The sequence below is a fragment of the Felis catus genome, chromosome A1, assembly GCF_018350175.1.
Source record: "Felis catus isolate Fca126 chromosome A1, F.catus_Fca126_mat1.0, whole genome shotgun sequence".
In the NCBI taxonomy this organism is placed as follows: Eukaryota; Metazoa; Chordata; class Mammalia; order Carnivora; family Felidae; genus Felis; species Felis catus.
In genome coordinates this window covers 124,574,371-124,593,740 of record NC_058368.1, presented here as the reverse complement: position 1 = coordinate 124,593,740, position 19,370 = coordinate 124,574,371, and the positions used below count along the sequence as shown (strand labels likewise).

General features: G+C 41.3%; 1 protein-coding gene across 1 annotated transcript in view; it reads left to right on the top strand.

The window, feature by feature from the left end:
* The first annotated feature begins 16,038 nt into the window (after positions 1-16,038).
* Positions 16,039-19,370, top strand: part of ANKRD55 (ankyrin repeat domain 55) — a 284,495-nt gene continuing 281,163 nt past the window's right edge. The window contains exon 1 of the mRNA XM_045060815.1: positions 16,039-16,204. The gene's annotated coding sequence lies outside the window, so the exon portion shown is untranslated. The remainder of the gene's footprint in view (positions 16,205-19,370) is intronic.

Sequence of the window (19,370 nt, the reverse complement as noted above, 5' to 3'; positions counted from 1 at the left end):
CTATTCTGGTTCATAGAGAATACCCATTTGGGCCAATAGAGTATTTTGTTTTGAGGTTCAGTTATAAAATCCATGACTGTGTGTGATGAAATGAAAGGCTCACCAGGCCCAGTTTCAAAAGGCAGTGAAAAGTTGACTGTAGTCTCACAGGGCATCTGCCTGCAGGAGGGAAGTAAGAGATTACTCCAGCCCTCAGTGTGCTATGGACACTCCTTGGCTACAGTCTAATGTACAGAAGAAAAGAATCAAGAAAACAAATAAGAAACATACATCTGAAAGCTTCAAATGACTAAAGAAGTCAAGAGGCAGGATGTCTGCACTTTGTTTCTATTTATGGAATGCAGAGTTTAAACAGAGCTCTCCATTCAGGACTCATCTGGCTATGAAAATTGCTTTGCAAGTTATTATCTCAAGGAAATGGACAGCATTCAAATCTTTCCCTACAGTGGGTTTGTATTTAGAGATGTTTCACATGTGTTTAATTCAGTGATCAGTTTTACCTTGTCAAAACAGAATGGTCTGTCAAAAACAGGATGAAGCTCATTAGTGAGACACAGGAGATAGTACAATGGAGGAGAGAATAAACAGACTACCAGAAATAAGGAAACAAGAGTCTATTCAGGAAGCAAGGGGGGATAGTAGAAAATGATACAGTAGTCATAGTAGACCAGTAGACTAGTGCGATAGCTATATGGTACTGCTACTTAGTAAGTGATACTGCCAAGAAAAAAAAAGTGTGAGGAGAGTTTAGGGGATAAAGGTTTTTAGCCTGGAAAAGAGAGTAGGGATTTAACAACTTTCTATGTGTAAGAACCCCCTAGCATAGTTGTGAGAGTGCTGGATGAGGGGGAGTCAGGAAAGCCAGGTTCTAGACCTAGGTCTTCTTTGTCCTCCTGCTCTGAGCCTCACTTCTGCTCTGAGCAGTTCAGATTAAGAAAACTGTTAAAGTCTTAGCCAGCTCTAGAATTTAGATCTGGGAAAATGTTGTTTCATGACTCTACATCTTCAAAATCCAGAAAGTTCTAGTACCTGAAAAGCATCTTGATTAACATAAGGATGATTAATTATTTACTTAAATAAACTTCTAGTGGAATTTATGAAATTTTGGAAACCGCATCCTTGGAGGTTTTTAAAGTTCAGATAGAGCCCATCTCTTTGACATTTAAGAGCTAGGCTAGGAGACATGTTTGAGGTTTCTTCTAGTCATCAACAATATAAACATGGTTATTGTCTTTTAGAGGAGACTTTCCCAATGACCACCCCCCTCATAGGAAGGAAACCAAATCCAAACCCAAAATTGTTGATTTATTGGCCCTGTGACAAAAGGGAAAGGGTACTGTCAACCCTAAATAAAGAGGTAACCTGAAGCAAGCTCACATGACCAGAAATTGAAATTATTTGGGAATATCAGTGGAATTTCAATTTGGAAAATATGCTGTAGCTAGCTGCGGGTGAGTCTGCTGAGAGTTTGGGGCAGGCTATATTTATGGACAAGGAGGGAAAAAAGAGGGAAGTCCAGTCAGAGTTCAAGCAGTAAAATACGGAAATATTCATGGCAGATGTTCATTGGTCAGGAGTCTTGGTCTTCTGTAAATCAGGCATTTATATGATATCAGTTTCTCACATCTTAACTTCTGTTCTTCTGAGGGCACATGCATGAGATTCTCCATTTACTATTATTCAGTTCCATTTTGGATTGAAATCCTTTCACAGGACAAAGAGAAATCCAGCAAAAAAAGTCTCTAAGGTTGAGCAGTGCCGTGTTGTCCCTTTGCAAGGCATGGTCATGTCTTACAAGAACTTGTGAAGGTATGGCCAGTATCTCTGGTCCTCTTGTCTCACAGCTGAGCCTTGGTGATCAGAGGCTGGCCAGCAGAGGAGGCACCTCAGCTAGCATGTATTGCTGCCAGCATCAGCAGGGACCCAAGAGCAGCCCAGGTTTTATTTTTCTCCAAGTAAGATTTTTCTGACCTCTCTTGGAAGATGGTGCAAGCCCTGTTGTACATATTGGACAGGAATGTATCCAATTAGGAGTAGCTTGTAGGTATCTTACTCTGCAGCAATTAATTTTTTTAAAAAAAGCAACAGGAGAGGAGAATCCCTTGTTGCTGCCATATTTCAACAATGAGTAAAGTGCTGATTAGAAAATAATGTGCAGCCAAGGGTGGAGTTGGGCTGGGAAGTTGCCCTTTGAAATGCCTCTGCAGGGTTAACTCTAAACTGAGAGAAAAGAGCTCCTCTAAACTTTCAAGGCCCTATAATGGTTCCTTTAGTCCTATTTTAGGGAGTGGCTTCCTTAGCCTTCAGCCACAGTGGGACATTTGGGGTTCCCTCTTTATCTACCTTTCTGGTAGCTACTCCTCTCTGGAGCCAACTCTCATCCTCCCTTGGTTGTTCAACATCTCTCAGGTAGACTGCCCTTGCTGGAATTCATAAGCCATACTTGGTACTTCCTAATGCCTTTGAAAATGGCCGTACTTTTTTAATGTAAAAAAAAATGTCAATGATTGTATTTTGATCATAGTTCATGGTCTGGGGCCTGATAAGTGAGTAGTTAGCAAAGCAGGTTAATTGTCTTCTTCCATCCTAAAAGGCATGCACTTTTCTCGTGAGAACATTTCTGAAAGTCAAGGTGGGTCTTATAATAATGATGTATAGATCCACTGTGGTAGAATTGACCATATTCCCCATGGAGAAGTCATTGACTTGATGGGTTAGCTTACAACTGAAAGGGTGTAAGAGAGAGAAACTGTGGAAGTGGAATACAAGTAATAATTTAAGTCAATATATTACATACAGCAGAAAACACAGGCTTAGGATTTTAAATGTTATTTATTTTTTTCTAGATCATACTTTCATATAATACAAAATTCAAAAGGTACAAAAAGAATACATCATAAGTCTCATTCTGGATTCTGTCCCCCATCTTCCAAGTTCTCCTACCTGGAAGTTGTATTACCATTTTCTTTCATATTCTGACAGAGATGGCTTATTTATGTGTCAGCATGGATGAATGTAATTACCCCCTTATTTATTCAAATGATAGAATTACTACCCACACTTTCCCATACTTTGCTTTTCTTTTAGTCAGCAATATGCTTACGAGATTATTCTGTTGTAGTACATTAAAAATTTCTAAGGGGCACACGGGTGGCTCAGTCAGTTAAGCATCCAGCTTCGGCTCAGGTCATGATCTCACAGTGTGTGGGTTTGAGACCCACACTGGGCTTTGTGCTGACAGCTTGGAGCCTGCTTCAGATTCTCTGTCTCCCTCTCTTTATGACCCTCCCCTGCTTGGGCTCTCTTTCTCAAAAAATAAATAAACATATAGAAAGATAAAAAAAAAAAAGCCTTTCCAATATGTGTTTTATGATTGGCTAGTATGGTATTTTATAGGTGTACAATGATTTATTTAACATGTCTCCTAAAGTGAACATCTAGGTTATTTACTAATCTTTTGCTATTATAAACACTACTATAAAGACATTGTACCAATATCATCGTGTGCAGTGTGAGCAGGATAAATGGAATTGCTATGTAAAAGGGTATGTGCATTTGTATATTTAATGGTATTTGCCCTCCATAGATTCTTATCATTTTATATTTCTGTTATCAATATGTGAGAATGTCTGTTTCTCTATATCTTGTCAACACAGTAGGTTATTGAACATTTTTTATCTTTGCTCACTCTATTATGTACAAACTGAAATCTCAGTGTAATTTTTAAAAACTTTAATTGAAATATGATATACTCATAAAAGTATATTTGTCATCAGTGTATAGCTCAATAGATCTTCACAAACTAAACACATTGTATAATGAACATCCATTTCAAGAAAAAACACAGAACCTATAGCCCAGGAGTCCCTTTTATACTTCCTTCCATTTTGTGCAGTTTTTACTTTTCTGCTTTTATCTTACTATATGAAAAGTAACCATTTTTTTAAAACCATGCCTTTTTAGTTTGAAATAATTTTGAATTGGGTTAACAGAAGTTAAGCATCATTTCATGTGCTTAAAAGTCATGTATATTTCTTTGAACTATATGTTCATATTTATTGCCCATTTTTAGGTTAAACTGTTGATGATTTTTCCTTGATTTGTAGAAGTGATAAGAAAATTTCAGTCCAGAGTAGAAAAGATACGTGCAGTATGCTGGAATTTATCAACTCTTACTGACCTCTAAGAGTGGATATTCAGCATTTGGAACTCTAGAAAACTAGTAATGAAGAAAGCAATTCAGTAACTGGTATACTCAACCCAGGGAGCACAGCCTGAGTAGCCCATTGCCTCGTCTTTTGTTTAACTTGCAAGCTTGGTGGTTCCCATCTCATCCTCCAAAAAAAAGCCTTGGTCACATAGGTTCTTCTATCAAGTGGGTGTTTTATTCTTAAACATCAAGGAAATGTTTTTCAGGTCACCAGTTGAAAACCCTACCTGGTCAAGGGAAAGACCTGTCAAACAGGAATATCTGAGAAGACTCTTGGGAAACATTTGAAAGAAGCCTCTTCCAAGACAGAGTTGCCCACTATGGATGATGACCTGACCAATGGGTTCCCAGAGTCCCTTGTCCCATTCAGTGCAGCCACCACATCAACAGCATCACTCTTGGTGTGGAGGCGCTGGCTCAGAAAGAACCTCACAGGAGGGGAGTTTCCCTTAAAATCAAAAGCAAGTAGGAGTTTTCTGTTTTGTTTTATTTTGTTTTGTTTTTCCTCTTCTCTCCCTCTGACTGGACAATAACCTCACACCACATGCCTTCCAGCAAACACTCATCACCCGATAAATCATGTGACCCATTCTGTTTACTTAGAGGTGCTTGCCCAGCTGGGCCTCTAATGCAGACCCTGGTCTGTAACCAACTTCAGAGTGGTTTTCACTGAAAAGGGAATTTCTGAGGACCAGATAAGGCAAGCTATTCATTTGCATAGAGGCACTCCACTGGGTCATTCCCTGGGAGGCTGGGAGAACTGTGAAATGTGAGACAGGGTTTATGAAACTGCCAAAAAAACATCTTTTAGAGAACACCAGCCCTGTTTAGTTTCTACACAATGTGGAGTAGCTATAGAAAGTCTCCTCTCAAAAATAATGTTGGATTAGGGTTTGGACCTTCATTTTATGTTTCACATTCTGGAATCAACAGAATGCTAATCCAAATAAACATTTTTCGCTGAGTGCGTTGGCAAAACCACTGATTGAGCTATTTTAAATCTGATTATTTTAAAAAGGAAGGAAGACAGAGAAAAAGAGACAGGCTATTTAGAAGAAGAAGAAGGTGGAGGCTGCTTTTGATAAGATGAAATGCCTGGCTCTGAGTTCAGAACAGTGCACCTCAGAGTGGACCTGTGGCTCTCCATGTCATAATTACCCAGGCTTAGTCCAAAGGAGGTGGTCCAGGCCTGAGGAACTGGAATTGCAAGAAATTGGGCTCCAGAAATATGCTAAAAACAAAAAACAAAACAAAACAAAACTACAACAACAACAACCACACACACACACACACAACACTCTTCAGGGGAATGTTATGCTTATTGCCATGTGAAAACTCTGCTTCTAAAAACACCATTTTGAAGAACTAAAAATGGCCCTATTGGGCCATGGACAACAATGCTGTAACATGAAAAAACTTCTAGAAGGGACACAATATTCACCCTGTGAGCCACCTTTACAGGTCTTTTGGCCTCTTTCAGTTAACCTGCTGGCTAGTTTTTCAAGATAAAATTAATGCACTTTATTCAATTTCTAAAAAAATTCTGGGCCACTCAGAGAGCCTTGGAGGGCAAGTGTCTTGTGCTAAGACAAGAAAGCACAGCAAATGCATCGATGGAACATTTTGAGCAGATCCTGAAAGGAGTAGGGTTGGTGTGGGAACTGGAGAGGTGAACTGAGTCTTCTGGATATTTACTCAACCAAACAATTACTTTGTATTACCATAAATCATTTTAAGGCCTGTCCTGCCCATTGTCTCAGGACCCAGTTTCTCTCCCTGAGTGAATGAATTGGGGCAACAGAATCCAGTTACAAGTCAGAGTTGCCTTTTACTAAAGACCTTGGGAAGGGTCTGGCAACATTAAAATGTACTTCATCAGATCCAGTCTTAGAATCAAGGTCACTGCAGCATTACTGCTCTTCAGGAGCTTCCTGTAGGCTCTTAGAGGCAGCTGGGGATGGTGACAAGCCTGTGGCCATGTGGTGCCCCAAGGACACTGAACATTAGGCTTTGAGAAGGCAATCTTCAGCAGAGCCCCGGTTTTCCCCCATGCACACACATAATGAAGTGTACTTTTGGCACTAAAACACTAAGCTATCTCGTTATAAGGAACCATGGAGGCTCAGACAGTAACAGTGGTGACCAGTGTGGATGAAGTAACAGAAGGCTCTCCTCAATGTTCTGAACTCAAGAACTGTATAATATATTATGATTTCAGCTAGTAATAGAATACTCAAATAAAAGAGTTTTGGGAAATAGAGATTTATTGTTGCACATGTCAAGAGGTTTCAAGGTAGGGAAGCTCAATGACAGTGATTCAGAGGGTCAAGTGGCTTGGTGATAGTCTTTACTTCTCTCTCGGAACAAGATTGCTCTAGACCCATGCATCATGCCTCACATGGACAGGTTCAAAGGGAGGAAGGAATGGAGCTTTGCTTCACATGCCTTTATTCTGATCAAGGCGGAAACTGTTCCCCTAAAGATCCTAGAATTCATTGTCACCTGCCCAACCCATGCTATAAGTAGGCAGGAAGGGTAGGTTTGCTAGAATAGACTTAGACTAATCATTTTGATGCACCTGGGTTTGGGGAAGGATCCAACTTCCCTGAGTACATCACTGCCCCACCTTTGAATAAAATTAGGGTTCTATCAGCAAAAAGGAAGCATGAAATAGCTGCTGAACAGGCCACAGACTGATGACAAGATCCCTACCACAGGGATTGTACATTATCTTTGGTAGGGAATTCCTTCCAAATGGCAAAATTAAATGTCCTGTCAGAGCAAAGGAGTTAATTGGATTTCAGAAAATAAAAACGTGATGTTTTGTTTAATTTTCTGGTAATAAAATTCATATATGCCTGTCCTAGAGGTATAAATTAGGTATGCATGTTAGAAATTGGGACATCTGATTAAATCAAGGTTTGCCAGAAAGTTCCTTTCCTCTGGAAGTCTCCAGTAGGCTCTCCCTGCTTGTCTTTCTCCATCTGCCCCTCTAAAGCAAGAAGTGTATGTTTGGGCACACGCATGTGCTTTGGCATTTTTCTCAAGCAGTTTCTGGTAATTTCTAAGTGAGTTTCTGAAACCTTCAAGCCAAACCTCCTCCTCCTCCTCCCCCTCCTCCTCCTCTTCCTCCTCTTCCTCCTTCTACTTTTTTTTTCTTTTTCTCTGAAGCTAATAAAGCCTGAGTGGTGAGGTATCTTCAAAGAGTCGTGTGTACTCAGCAACTTTGGTGTGTTAGTTTGTCTTGCAATATGCCTTACTCAGGGTGCTTATCTCTTAGAAAGGGAGATTATTACCACACAGACTATGCTGGAAACCGCTTCGCTGACAGGTTTAAGAGTCTTAGCAAAATAAACAGTAGAAAAGGCAAAACTGTGTGCAAAATGGCAGGCTTCATTCTCCCTGCAAGGGTCAGCTGGGAAGGGAGGGAGCTAGAATAAAAACAAACTGGAGAACATTTCAGCCATGCTCAGAGAGGTTGGGCTTCATGTGGAGAGAGGTTGAGGCGGGGAAGATGATTCACATTTCTTTCTAACCAACCAATTGTCTTTTTGTATAAAAACAACTGTTCAACTGACAAGCCCTTCACTATACCTGTTGATCTGGTTTATAATTCATGCCTTAAAAGAACCCTAGACTTGTAGCAATTACTCTTCCTGTTTTTCATACCTGTAAAGTATACAGATAATAGAACTATGCCACTGGCTTTCTCTTGATCTTGGTTTTGGGATCCAGTTGAAGAGTTTTTTTCTTTGGATTTGACAGAATCCAATCTATGAACAGTGCATGCAAATTTTCAAGCAATTTGAAGACAGGACAGTGTCATTTATTTTTCTCTCTTCCTTCTCAGCACCCCCTAGGACAATACTAGGAAAATACTAGGTGCATAAATGTTTGTCATATAATAGAATGAGTAAATGGACAGATTAATTTGCAATCTCATTTTCATAGTACTCTGGTACTATTTTGGGTGGTAAAAATTTTGGGTGGTAAAAGTGCTTCCTTACATATTATTATTCTTGTTTCTAAGACTGGTAGCAATATTTCAAACTAATTCAGACAAAAAAGCCAGTTAGAATACTTAACACTTAACCCAGGATTTATTAAGGTGGATGGGGGTTAGTTAGGTGTGACTTTTTTATTTATTGTTTGAAGAGCATTCAAGTACAACTAAAACAGCTACCTATAATTGAAGTCTTTTTTGTTTTAAGTAATCTCTTTGCTCAACGTGGGGCTCAAGCTTATGATCCTGAGATCAAGAATTGCATGCTCTACCAAGTGAACTAGCCAGGCACCCCACCGATTGAAGTCTTATTCTTCCACTCTCAAAGGGGTTTGGGAGATTCAGAGAGAACCTGCCATCTCCACCACAGTTCAAGAATTCAAGGTAGAATTCGAGGGAATAGATAGCTCCATCTCCTTTTGGAAGAACTAGAGTCTGTCTTGTCCCTTTTGATCTAGATGAGAGACCCCTCTCACACCCAGCTTCTGGCAAATAGGTCCTGCAGTGGTCAATGGTCAAGCCCTTCCAAAAGAGCACAGAGGTCATATAGCCTATTGTTAGGATTTTAGAATGAGAGTAAGGCAGGAATTGAATTCTGATTCCATGTCTTACTATGTTGTCTTGAACAACGGATTCTGCTTTTCTTACTTTTTTTTTTTTCTTATTCTGCTTTTCTAAATCTTAATTTCCTCACCCACGAAGGAGGGCTGTAAAAGACTGTTGTGAGGGTTAAATGGGATAATATATTTAAAGCACTTAACACAGTGCTGAGCACTTCACGAGCTCTTATAACTATTTATTATTATTATTATTATTATTATTATTATTATTGTAACTATTTGTTGTTATTATTATTATTGCCATCACCAGCTCCCTATACCACAACATTGTAGAACAAAGAGGTTTGAGTAAGGTCATTTGAACCTCTTTTCTGAGAGAGTGGGTCCTGAATCCATGAAAATGGATTTACTTGTTTATGGACCTCATTCCCCTTAATTACCATAGATGTGGGTTGAGGTTAGGTCAGTCAAGGATAATCTCACAACAAGAGGGTGTGCAGCCCGGCATGGCCACTCTTTGGGCTCAGCAGCTAGCAAATGACAATGTTTTTCTTCTTTAATTTTGTTTTCAAAGGGGCTTGTGAAGGTACATTTTCTCATACTCTGTTTAATTTTTACTACCAAGCTAACTCGCCCATTACTAAAAAATAAAAAAGGAAAGGAAAAATAATAAAAGATACTATGTTTAAAGATGGCTTTTTCTTGAAACTACCAACCCAATCTTAAGGAAACAGCTGAGCTGGTAGAAGGACCCAGTAGCTTAAATGACATAGACTGGGACACCACCTGGGCCACTTTCTGGTTGCGTGACCTGGTGCAAATCATTTGACCGTCTACAACTTGGTTTTCTCATTTGAAAAGTGGATATAATGATGCTTATCTAACAAGGTTTCCATAAGAGAAAGAGTATATATAAAGCATACCTAGTAAAGAGATTAAGTACTCAATAAAAGTGGTAGCTGGTTCCTGGATTCTGGTTGTTATTCACTTCTACCCAAGACTTAGGGTAAATAGCTCCCCAAAGTATAATACCTAACACTTACATATGGTGTGCCAGGAAATGCTCTGTGTCTTTTATATATATTAATTAGTTTAGTTCTCTCAATAATCCTATGAGGCAGGTGACATTATTACCCCACTTTACAGATGAGGGAAATGAGGTATAGAAAGACTAAGTGTCTTGTCCAAGATTCCATATCTGGTAAATGACAACTGGTATTCATCTCTGCTAGTATGATGCCAGAATTCCTGCTCCTAGACATTCTACCAGGGTGTCTCTTTTGGATGACCCTTTCAGTGATGGAAGAGAGGATAAGCCCACCACCTTCCCCTCCAGAAGATCTGCTGAGTGGCTTAAGAACATAGACATTCCCCCAGGGTGTCTTAAATGAGGTCAGAGGAAAAGCCATGCCTTCCCATAAGGGTTTCTGGTGGGTCCTATTGGGACTAAATCTAGCAAAACGGATACTATACCAATAAAAATTTAAAAATTCCTTTTGGGAGGCAAAGTCTACTGAAGAAGTTCAGGATTCTGAGATAAGAACCCCCAGGCTCATTTGGGGAAGGCCATATAGCTTAATGGGAAGTCTCCTAACCTTAGGGTCAAACGAACTCTATGGGTATATATTTGGGGGCTGTGTGACCTCTCTTTGAAAGGAGATTACTAAAACATACATCTTAGCATTGTTCTGGGAATTAAAAATGATGATACACAGAAAGCTCCCAGTCCAGTTTCAGAAATACTCTGGGTACTTACTGAAAAATATCATACTTTGTACCTTCAGTCATCTTGCACAATGTCTAGAGCAATTATTTTCTTAAGAAACCACCAAGAATTTTGAGCCACCTGGCTTTGAAACTGATTACCTACTGGATTGAAGACCAGATACTTTGCTTTTTCACCCCTGCCTTGAACCTTGTTCCTGGCCCTTCTGACTTCTACCACCTCTGATATCTGCTGCCAACCTAACTTCTGCCAGGCAGACCTGGCATCCATGGATTCCTTTAACAGTGCTCTGCTGCTTTCAGGGACAGTTTAGAGAGGAAGGTGGCATGGCAGGAAGAACTCTGGATATGGAACTAGAAGGCTGGCCAATGTGTAAGTTCTTTGTCTACCATAAGCTAGGAATGTGACCATCTTTTTGCCATTTGGGGCTCAAGTTTCTTATCTATCTACTGGGAAAGGGAATGTATTAGAGCAGATATTACTGAGGCCGCATCCAGCTCTTCCTCAGACTGGTAGCCTCTTTCCCTAACTAGGTTCCAAATACCCTGAATTCACTGGGGAGATTCACGGCTCTGTGGCACAGTATTACTGTTTTTGTGAGGCAATGTAGAGGGAGGAAGAGAAAAGCAAAATGGCACACTAAGATGAGATTCCCAGGCTTCTGAGAACTCACTAATAAAACAAAATAATGAATCAGTCTCCTGAATCCACTCCTTAAGAAAAAGAATGAATCTTTTTTTAATAGAGAGATTCCTGCAGCAGCAAAGAAAAGCCTTTAATTTCAGAACCAAAGCTATTTGTTTACTGTCTCAATGTCCTTTCACCGAGAGCTCATCACACAAACAATAGCAAAGGCAAACGAAAGACAAATGTAGGAAACATTTATATTTATATCCCAAATGTAGGAAACAGCATGAAAATATTGTTAAGGAAACTCAGTTAGTCTCTGCTTCAAGGGTATGTATATAGTTTTGGTGCCAAAGGCAGCATGGCCAGATGTTAGAGGACATGATCCTCCTGAAAGAACAAAGGAGAAATATGTTGGAATTCCACTAGGGAGTGGGAGAGCCAGGAGTAATCATTCAGTGCCCATGCAGCAAGCTCTTATAGAGGCCACGTAGTAAGCAGCCTTTTCTTTGAGTGTCAGTCCATACACCACTGCCTGATAATTCTGGGATCTTGGTCAGGCACGACTGTAATCTCTCTGTTCTTCAGTTTCTTCATCCATGAGATGGACGTAGTAAAAGTGCCTAGCTCACAATGCTACAATGGGAATTAACAACTTAATATATGCAAATCATATAGAATTGTGTTAGTATGTGCTAAATACTTACTGTTAGCTAATATTCTTATTACATTCAGGTCTAGGGAGAAGGTCTTCTAAAGATCCTATAACTGTCATTATAATTATCTACCATCACTTTAGGGAGATGCTGTAGTATATAGTCAAAGTAGTGTTGGCTCTTCTACTGGACAAAAACAGATGTGGATCCTGGTTTCATCACTTACCAGCCTTGACTCTGAGCAAGGCTGCACTAAGGGCACAGTGGCTCAAGGTTTAGGACTGCTGAGGAATATGGTCCTGATCCAGGTAAGCTGTGAATACTGTATTGCCCTGAACTGCAGGACCCCTTTAAGCCTCCTTTCTTCATTTTCATCCTAAGTTACCATTATCATCACTGTCCTCATCATCACTGTGATCAACTAAATAGGGTAAAGTGGACACCTGTCATTTTCATCCTCCCAACTCCCCCCCCCCCCCATTCATTTTTCCATTACCCAAAGAATGACCATCTGGAAGAGAACAACTTGAATAAACTGAGCCTTCAAAGGTGAAGGGTTTTTTTTAATTGAGGTAAAATTCACAAAACATAAAATTAACCATTTTAAAATGATCAATTCAGTGCCATTTCGTACATTCACATGCTGTCCGACATCTCCTCTATATAGTTCCAAAACATTTTCATCCCCTCCAAAGGAGACCCATACCCATTAAGCAGTCACTACCCATTCCTTCCTTCCCCTCACCTCCTGGCAACCATTAATCTGCTTTACATTTCTATGGATTTACCTGAATATTTCATATAAATGGTATCATATAATATATAGCCTTTTGTTTCTGTATTCCTTCACCTAGAATATTTTGGAGATTTTCTTATGTTGTTAGCATGTACTTCATTCCTTTTTAAGGCTGAATAATATTCTACGTTTTGTTTATCCATTCATCCATTGACAGACATTGGGTTGTTTGCTACTATGATTAGCACTGCTATGAACATTGATGTACAAGTATATGAATACCTGTTTTCAGTGGAATTGTTGGGTCATGTGGTAATTCTGTGTTTATCTTTCTGAGGAGCTATCAGAATGTTTTCTATGCTGCTGTACTACTTTTATTTAGTAGGAGGACTTTGATGTTGAAAAATAGTCTTGGTGGCTGGAATTCTGTTCTTTCTGATGCAGATTGGCCAGTGGGGTGAAGAGACTGACCAGTGTGTTAGAGTGACAGTAGATTGGGACTGGACCTCTCTGCAACCTTTTTAATCCTTAGTTGTAGGAAGGCACTAACTCTGCTCTTTGCAAAGCTCATTCTACCAAAATCAGTGGAGAAATGGGAGGGAGAAGAGGAGAGTACTGTATTCCAGAGTGAACATGACCAAGTCTAAACAAGAGACCATTCTGGGACATATTTAATGTAGACAGTTTTGAATCCTAATCACTTCCTTGTAAGAGAACCATGGTATTCTTGTGCATTTATTCATGGTAGTAATTCACCACAATCTTGAGGTCTCTTAGGCATTTGCTGTCTGATGTTGTGTTATAAGCAACTTGAAGGGCAGTACGTGTCAGAATCTCATTGTGGGGAGCAGGAGAAAATCAGGCCTTCCAGGAGCATCTGTCATAGAGGCCAATGGGTATAGCATGGGAGTTACTGAGAAGAGCAGGACTTGAGGGAGGCTATGGAGAGTCAAAGCCAGGGAAGTCACATGTCTGTCATTAGATCTCAGGGCTGAGGGCAGACTGGAAGCAGGAGACAGAGAGAGCCATTTGGAGTAAAGGGCCAGGTCTGCAGTCCAATAAAGGCAGAGACAAGGGTTCTGGATGAGGCATTAGCCATGGATGGGGTTGGAAGGCTTAGAGCTCATTCTTTTCAGGGATTGTCCCATTGGGGGTGTGGGGACAGCCACAGTCAAAGATAGAGTCTGGGAGAGAAAGACTAGCTTTTCTCAATAGGTTCCAGTGAGAGCTTATTAAACAAGTGTTCAGGGAATGATTTAATTTTACAAAGACATCTGTCTTTGCAAAGATATTGATATCAAGAATAGATCATAAAACTTGTGACCTGGCAAATGCAGAGTCTCCTTCATCTGAAAATAGTCACCACAGTTCATATTCTTTTCTATATTGTCTAAAACTATAATATGAATAACCGGATCTCATGCAGGATTCTCAATTTATTCCTAGGTAAGAGGTCCTTTTCATTTACCTGAAGCACTATAGCAAACAATGCCTCATAGTGGATAGGTGGATATAAAAACCCCAAGAAGTTCATTTCAGGCCAAAGGTGACCACTGCTTGCTTCCCTCACATCTTTCTCTGCTGTGAACTCTACCAAAACCCCAAGATGTGGGAGATTGGGGGGGGCAGGTAGGGAGGGTCCCTTTAGGCTCACTTTAGGAACTTTAGGTTCACTAGAAAGTAGTTCCTGGTAGGTCAGGAAAGCCTTACTTAGCAAGGGCTAATGAATTTAGGTCTCCAAAATGTCATAGAACATCAGGGATCTTTACTGCAACTTCTTTGTTCTTCTAAATCAAGAGACAGCTCTGTCCCTTGAAGAACAATGTTTATTGAAGAGTCAACTCAGAGACCTTGTGCCCTTAGGCGTGGAATACCTTATCCTTTCCAAAGCACTTCCCTACAAGCACTAAATTGGAGGAAATTCCTTCCAGAGCTCAAGCCCAGAAGGCTGACAATACTGTTAATGGTAGTATATTGACAAAGAAAAGTTTAGGAGATGGAATGTGGGGGTCCAGGATCCTCCCTGAAGGGCCCTCTGGAGTAGGGCCCCAGTGAACTGATGATAAATAGTGCCTCCTGCTGCAGGGCATACAAACAGCTAAAGATCTGACCCCCTCATGCCTTTATTTCCCTGTGGGAGTTGTGTACAATTTGGAAAGTAGATCAAGGGCATCCTGGCTCCCAGCTGACCACCCCACTTGCAGCCTGGACGTCTGGAGGCCTGGAGACCCCCCACCATAGGCCAGCAAGCAGAGGTCCCCAAGTTCACAGGGCTAGTTCCACTTCCCCTGGGTTTCTGCTCTCTGGGGGACTGCCCTTTCCAGAACTTTTCCTCTGTAGGCAGCTCTTTCCAAGGCTCTCAAGACTCCAAACCAAATTGTTTGGGGAGTGAAAAAGTGAAAGGACACATCTTAGAGCAGCAGGGACCAGCTGCTGGGTCAACTCTCCCCAAAACAGAACTTCCTGGGAGTGCCTGGAGCATTGTCTTTTAAAGCAATTGTCTTTTAAAAAATAACACACACACAAAAATATTTTCACTTGAAAGAAGGGGAGAGAGAAAAAGGAAAGAAATTAATTACTAAGGTTCTCCGTCTCCAAGGAAGTTCAGGGGGAAATTTTAGGAACTTTGCGTCTGCTTTTTATTGTATTTACCCGGCCACCCTGCCAAGGGGAGGATGAGAACTCTTTGCGCCTGGTGCACCATTCAAAGCCCTGTGTGCTTAATAGAGTGACACAAATGTCTGTGTTTCTTTTTGCTTTTAACCAAAAGCTGTAGGGAGGGGCCATCCTACAGTTGGAGAGGGCTCTGCCAGTTGGTTCCCGTCCCCCTCACCTAACTCGTTCCCAGCCGGGGCCAAACCAGCCCCGGCCGGAAGGGCCTACGGGCCGCAGCCTGGCGGCGGAGGGGCCGGGTACAGGGGTGGGGGTGGGGACGCGGACGCCGTTCCTACCGCCCGGCTTGAGGAGACTCGGAGCCGGAGCCGAGCGGGGCTAGCGTGGGCTTTGCCGAATCACGCCGTGTGACTGCTTTTGCCAAAGGAAACTTTGGGAAGCAGGAGGTCGGCGATTCCCTGCTTCCTCCCATCCCCACCCCCACACCGCCGCTCTCCCTCCTCCCACCCCTCTCCCTCCTCGGCCAAGGGACAGCTTTGGCCGAGGTCAGCTGGCTGCCTTTGTGGCTGCTTCCCAGGAAGGAAGAAGCGTTGTCTGCAGATCAGTTTATCAGCTGGCTTTCCTGTGCCGGAGCGCCGCCGTTTTCCGGGGACGGCTGCCACCCCCGTGATTCCCAGCCTGGGCTGCGGGTGGTGCGTGAGAGCCTGATAAATAGGCCATTGTGAGGCCGCTCAGAATCCAGGTTTCTTATCAAATTATCCAGCAGCGAGAAAGAAATTCCGCCCCTGCTGCCTGTTATCTCAGCTTCTCTTTTCACTCTGCAATTACAGCCATTTCAGGTCCCTCCCCCTCCCCCTCCCCCCTCCCCAATTTTGAAGGGAATATTCAGAAAGCGATTTATTTGTGCAGCTTACAGTGTGAGCAGACTTCGGGGGCTTGTCTCCTAACAGTGCTTCCCCTAGGATTTTGGTTTCCAATCTTGAATTTGGCCTCTTTGGCTTTGATGTGTGATGTTTCTACTTGACACTCCCACTCAGGAACATCAGTCAACACGGACTGCAAATATCAGGGAGGTAATTCTGTGGGGCTTTAGATACGGTGTGGTTGTGTGTGTGTGTGTGTGTGTGTGTGTGTGTGTGTGTGTGTGTGTGTGTTTAATCTTTTAACTGCTTTATGAACACTGAAGACTTGCAAGGGGAAAACACTAGTGGAAACTGACCATCTGATGGAGGCCAGGAGGCAGTGTGATGGTTCTGGGGAGGGATGACTTTGAGGTATTAATGTTGTCTGGTTTTTGTTTTTCTGCTGCAGCGGCTGGCCTACTGTGGAGGAGTTGTGCCTAGCTGGTGCTTGACTTGCTAAAGTAGCCATTAGAAGGCAGCGCTGGTTTTAGACATGTTTAATAATGAGAGGATTCTGCATTTTCATTTTGCACCTGGTTTGAATAAGTTCATAAATTCCGATTTGAGGGAATGGCCTGCCATTAGTTGATAAACTGCTGAGGTTGCTTCTCTTACTTTTCAAAATATCTACGGCATTTTTTCTGATGGATTAGACAACGTTCTACAAACTAAACTGGGCACCCTGGCATCACATCTGTAGTGAGCTCCAGCAGCCTATTGCCAGAACAAGAATGAGCATCCAGACAAAACTTGCTTCACTCTATACATAGTCCTTCCTTTAGAAAGCTTAGGATGTTCACTCCTAAAAGATCTAGAGATTTCCATAGTAAGATGCTCATTTGTGCAGGTATCACCTTTCTTTCCTCTCATGCATTTGAAATTCCTAGCTTCCACATCTGTAAGTCACAGCAAGATTGAAAATGGGCTCATTCCATCAAAAATCTTTCATGGGTTTGGAGACCGTGTTTAACACTTTTAGCACCTAAACAACTCTTGGGAAATTACTCTGAATCTGGGACTTGGCATTCCTGACAGAAGAGAGAAAGTGAAAACAGCTCATAATAAATAAGCAAAGTGCTATTTTTTTAAAAAGAAATCATTTGTGTAAGAAACAATTGTTTTGGCTAAATGAAACAAATATTCCCTTCCAAAGAGTATTCTTTCATTTGCTTACTTCTTCATTCATTAGTTCATGATTTTAATTTTCATTCACTCAACAATGATTCCATAAGACATGTACTAGAGAGATACTGTGATACAACAATGAAAGAAAGGAGGTTCAGAATAGTGGGGATATAAACAAGTGAACAAAGAGTACAATGACATGTTATAGATACTAAGATAGAAGTATCTGTTAAGATGCTTTAGGGCCAAAAGAGTTCATAGGATCAATTCTATTTGCTCATCACTCATGAGTTCCCTGGATATGACATTTTTTTTTTCCTTCATGAGCTTTAGTATTATTATTATTGTTAGTAGGTAACATAAAGTAATTGACACGTTCAGAGAGAAGAGCTAAGAGCATTTTATGGGCATTTTATCATTTGTCTTAAAATATGATCAATTAGGTTTGTTTAGAAACTCCATTTTATAGAAGCAACTTAGAGTGGGATATGATATGTGTGCTCAAGGTCACACAGTGCCTAAGAGGTAAAGTCACTATTTGATTCAGCTGTTCTCCTCCAAAGTGTGTCTTCTCCAGGAAAGCCACACTGCCTCCAGAGTCATAGCTGCAGCACCATGTGTAATCATGGTTTGTACAAAGTATTGGAAAAATGGCTTCTACTGTTTCTCATGATTGTTTTTCTTTTCACCTAATAAACCGGAACTAGCATCTTCAAAAGGGAATGTTTTTTCCTCCCCTCACCATTAGGATCAGGCTTATTTGCTTCAACAATTTTTGGATGCCATTGCTACACATGACTCCCACAAGACCAGAGTAAACCCCTAAAATGGGGGGGGGGCTGGATACAGAGTGGTTTGCCATGGCTTCCTGTAGGAGGAAATTTTGTGGGTATTTTTGTGCCTCCCAGGTAAGGGGTGAATTCTACTCCCTTGGATGATTATGTATTCCCATGTCCCCAACTCCTAAGCAATCAGTTTTAGGTTTTAATGCCACAAGTGCTGGAAGCCAGACTTTTGAGCTCATTCCCATAAACCCCTTTAGGCTAGTTAATACTAGTGGCTCCTTGTAATAAACCATTTGGGTTTGAAGTTTTAGAGGATCTTCCTGAGTGTTACACATAACACTGCAGTAAGGAGAGAACAGTGGAGGGTGGCAGTTTAGAGCTAGGATGGGGCTGGGGTGGCACAAAGCTGAAGTGGCCAGGATATGGTTGCAGAGCACTGGAGTGAGTGTTAGAAATAGAATTTAGGTTTTAGTTCTTTCTCTTTTGCAGGGCACTGCTACCTGGAAACCTGAAACTGGATTAGCTTGGGGCAAAACAAAGCAAAATTGACATCTTCTTGAGGAAGGTTTTTTTGTTTTGTTTGTTTGTTTGTTTTTCTGTCCTGGAATCTAGAGACAGACTCTTTGACTGGGTGCTAAGTGTTTTCAATGGGGAGAGGCCCTGTATGGCCAAATTCAGTTCCTCCCACTCTGAAATAGTCCCTTGCTCTGACCTTGACCTGAATCTTTAACAAAGCTGTGAAATGAAAGGCAAGACTAGGAAAGACCAGCAAACAGAGAAAGAAAAGAATCATTCATTGCAACATTGTGAAGAGCTCAGGTGTCTGATTACCATGCTCTCCATTGTTGCTTGGGCCACAGCACACGGAAGGAGCAATCTTGGTTGGAGTTAAAAAAATATATGTATTATTATTATTTGAGTAGAAAACATAACTAGTCATTCTGGTGGAATCTGATAATGTTTTTCATCCTACAGTTCTGATGAATATTAACCTCTAGTGATTAAGTGGAAAAGTCAGATTTGGAGAGATCAGAAACATAGTAAGTTGTATAAATAAAACCTCTATATGTATAAAAACAACTGTTTTGGAAACAATATGACAGCCTTCTACTACCTGTCTTGGATGGTTAGGTCACCAAGGAAATTATCGAGTGCATCTTTGTTCCTTTATTCATTCACTGTCAGGCAGTTAATAGCTGTGGTACTTTCTGTGCTAAGCACACAGAAGACACAAGCTCATGTGTCCTCAGAGAGCTTATGATGTCCAGAAAAGGTCAAAAACAAAAAGCACATGAACTTGAGGCTCAGACATGTCAGAGGCTACATGAAGGACTGATGGGGCTGGAAGCATAGGGAACTTTCTCGCTGAGCTTCTTTGCTTTGGGGGAAGAGAGCCAACAAGGGTAAGGTTTGTGCTCAGTACTTAG